Consider the following 3,811-nt stretch of genomic DNA (forward strand, 5'->3'; position numbering starts at 1 on the left):
TGAGTGGAGACCAGTGGAGGGATTGGCAGAGAGGGGTGGAGGACACTGAGTGGAGGTCAGTGAAGGGATTGGCAGAGAGGGGTGGAGGACACTGAGTGGAGACCAGTGGAGGGATTGGCAGAGAGGGGTGGAGGACACTGAGTGGAGGTCAGTGGAGGGATTGGCAGAGAGGGGTGGAGGACACTGTATGGAGATCAGTGGAGGGATTGGCAGAGAGGGGTGGAGGACACTGAGTGGAGGCCAGTGGAGGGATTGGCAGAGAGGGGTGGAGGACACTGAATGGAGGTCAGTGGAGGGATTGGCAGAGAGGGGTGGAGGACACTGAGTGGAGGGATTGGCAGAGAGGGGTGGAGGACACTGAGTGGAGGCCAGTGGAGGAATTGGCAGGGATGGGTGGAGGACACTGTATGGAGACCAGTGGAGGGATTGGCAGAGGGGGGTGGAGGACACTGAGTGGAGGCCAGTGGAGGGATTGGCAGAGATGGGTGGAGGACACTGAGTGGAGGTCAGTGGAGGGATTGGCAGAGAGGGGTGGAGGACACTGAGTGGTGACCAGTGGAGGGATTGGCAGAGAGGGGTGGAGGACACTGAGTGGAGACCAGTGGAGGGTTTGGCAGAGAGGGGTGGAGGACACTGAGTGGAGGGATTGGCAGAGAGGGGTGGAGGACACTGAACGGAGGTTAGTGGAGGGATTGGCAGAGAGGGGTGGCAGATACAGAACGGTTAGTAAGGTGGATGAGTCTGGCAGCAGCATTCATGATAGACTGAAGAGGGGATAGCCTGCGATGAGGTCGGCCAATGAGGAGGGAGTTACAATAGTCAAGGCGAGAGATAACAATGTTTTCCTAAAGGACACATTCACATCTATGCATTTTCAGCAGCTGGGGTTTTGGAATGAGTCAGGGCCGGTTCACACGGTCCAGATGCATTCTAGATGCATTTGTACATTCGCGTTTTTGATGCGTTTGGGTGTTTCTGGTGCATTTTTGATGCGTTGTGGTTCCTTTTTCCCCCCTCTCTTTTTCTTCAATTTCAATAGACACATGTGCATTCCGGTGCGTTTTTTATGCGTTTTACTGCGTTCCAGTACAGTTCTGTGCAGGAAAAATGCAGCCAGTGCTACTTTTCTTTCTGCATACGGATCGCACTGGCAGGGGCGGACTGACAACTCATGGGGCCCCTCGGGCAATAGGGGATCATGGGGCCCCTGTGTTCTTGCCCAAACTCAAAAAAGCCTATTAAAAAGGTACCAGGGGCATCTCATGGGGCCCCCTACTGACCCCGGGCCCTCGGGCAGTGCCCGGATTTCCAAATGGTCAGTCCGCCCCTGGACATGGGCAATCAGCAGCTCCTGGCCATGAATCATTGGCTGGGACCTGCCACAACAGGACCAGCGGGCGCGCTGGACCTGGAAGAAATCTGCAGCGTATACAGGGGGGACTAACTATTTGGAAAGTCAGGCACTGCCCGAGGGCCCGGGGTCAGTAGGGGGCCCCATGAGATGCCCCTGGTACCTTTTTCATAGGCTTTTTTGAGTTTGGGCAAGAACACAGGGGCCCCATGATCCCCTATTCATGGGGCCCCCGGGCAATAGGGGATCATGGGGCCCCTGTGTTCTTGCCCAAACTCAAAAAAGCCTATTAAAAAGGTACCAGGGGCATCTCATGGGGCCCCCTACTGACCCCGGGCCCTCGGGCAGTGCCCGAGTTTCCAAATGGTCAGTCCACCCCTGATCACTGGAACTGCAAGCACCGATGTGAACTATGACATTGACCACCATATCACCTACTTTCTGTGCGTTTTGGATGCAGAAAAAAAACTGAAACACGTGTCCTGTGAACTGGCCCTCAGGGACTTTTTTCTCCACACGCACAGGTGTGACCCAGGCAGGGGCGGACTGACCATTTGGAAACTTGGGCACTGCCCGAGGGCCCAGGGTCAGTAGGGGGCCCCATGAGATACCCCTGGTACCTTTTTCATAGGCTTTTTTTTAGTTTGGGCAAGGACACAGGGGCCCCATGATCCCCTATTGCCCGGGGGCCCCATGAGTTGTCAGTCCGCCCCTGGACCCAGGTCAAAGTTTCATAAATATGCCAGAGAAAAAAAAAATCAGGAAGGGGGGCAAATACTTTTTCCCAGCACTGTATATGAGGAATATGCTGATGGGTGTGGGTGAGGCTGGCAAAACTGAAATAATCATTTTATTTGTTGTTTATTTATTTTTGGTCTTTCGTCTTCTGCATTGTGAGGGATGTTGTGACGCCAACGACTTGCACTTAGTATTATTATAAAAAAAAAAATTTAAATTAAAAAGAAGTCCTGTAATTCTTTCTGGTCTCTTCTGTCATTGAACAGGCACACATTTTTCCTCCATAATGTAAACGGACGGACACATGACTGATCACCTGCGTATTCCTTCCTTACAGTCATTTTCAGACTTTAAATATTTCCCCAAGGCCGGTCATTTCCACAGAAGCCATAACATTCCAGAAAAAGTCACATTGTTTAAAAAAATATTCAGGTTGTTGTTCTGAATGTTCGCCGCTTCTTACAACTCATCCGTTTCTCCGCATTCTCCTCCTTTTTTTTTTGTTCGGCGGTTCTCTTAGGAGAAAAATAACCGTCAATTAAATGCCTGAAGAGCTTCACATTTTTTTCTTAATTTGCTCATAGAGGGAAAAAAAATATCTCGCTGTAAAATGTTCAACAATGTTTCTTTTCCGTTCACAGCGGGAAGTTATTTACCGATACATATGTAATCTACGTTCATTGTTGTGATCAACGCATTGCGCAATTGTATATTAGAGGGAAACATGTAAACTATATGAACATTTATTGCATAGTGTGGAGCGGAACTAAGGCGTAATGAGCTCAAGCTAGATTTCTCCGTTGCTTCAATTGCTTTCTCTTATTAAAAAAAAATGCATTTGTATTCACTTTCCCTCTGGAGCAATTTTAGTTTTTTTCACACATGTTAAAATCTGCATTTATGTTTAGAAAATTACCTAAAATCCCTGGTCGATGGCTATATTTTATGAAATCAGAGGCCCTGTGGAATAAAATGATGGCAGCCGTAAATTTTATGTCTTATGATATGTGTACAAGTGTTTATGAAATCTACATTTTTAATCAAAAATACATTTTAGTTCAGGCAAATAGAATTTAATTCAGATACACTGTATATATATATATACATATATATATACAGTCATGGCCGAAATTGTTGGCACCCTTGATATTTTTCCTGAAAATCAAGTATTTCACACAAAAAAGGTATTGCATTAACACATGTTTTGCTATACACATGTTTATTCCCTTTGTATGTATTGGAACAAATATAAAACAGAGGCAGAAAAGCAAATATGACATAATGTCACACAAAACCCCAAAAATGGGCTGGACAAAAGTATTGGCACCCTTAACTTAATATTTGGTTGCACACCCTTTGGAAAACATAACTGAAATCAGTCGCTTCCTATAACCATCAATAAGCTTCTGACACCTCTCACCCGGAATTTTGGACCACTCTTCCTTTGCAAACAGCTCCAGGTCTCTCTTATTGGAAGGACACCTTTTCCCAACAGCAATTTTAAGATCTCTCCACAGGTGTTCAATGAAGACCCAGGATCTTGGACGCAAACCCAGCTTTCTGACACTGGGCCCTACAGTGCGACCCAAAATCCTTTGGTAATCCTCAGATTTCATGATGCCTTGCACACAGTCAAGGCACCCAGTGCCAGAGGCAGCAAAACAACCCCAAAACATCATTGAACCTCCACCATATTTTACCGTAGGTACTGTGTTTTGTTCT

The sequence above is a fragment of the Staurois parvus genome, unplaced genomic scaffold, assembly GCF_062004578.1.
Source record: "Staurois parvus isolate SC_StPar_1 unplaced genomic scaffold, SC_StPar_1.0 ptg001015l, whole genome shotgun sequence".
Lineage (NCBI taxonomy): Eukaryota > Metazoa > Chordata > Amphibia > Anura > Ranidae > Staurois > Staurois parvus.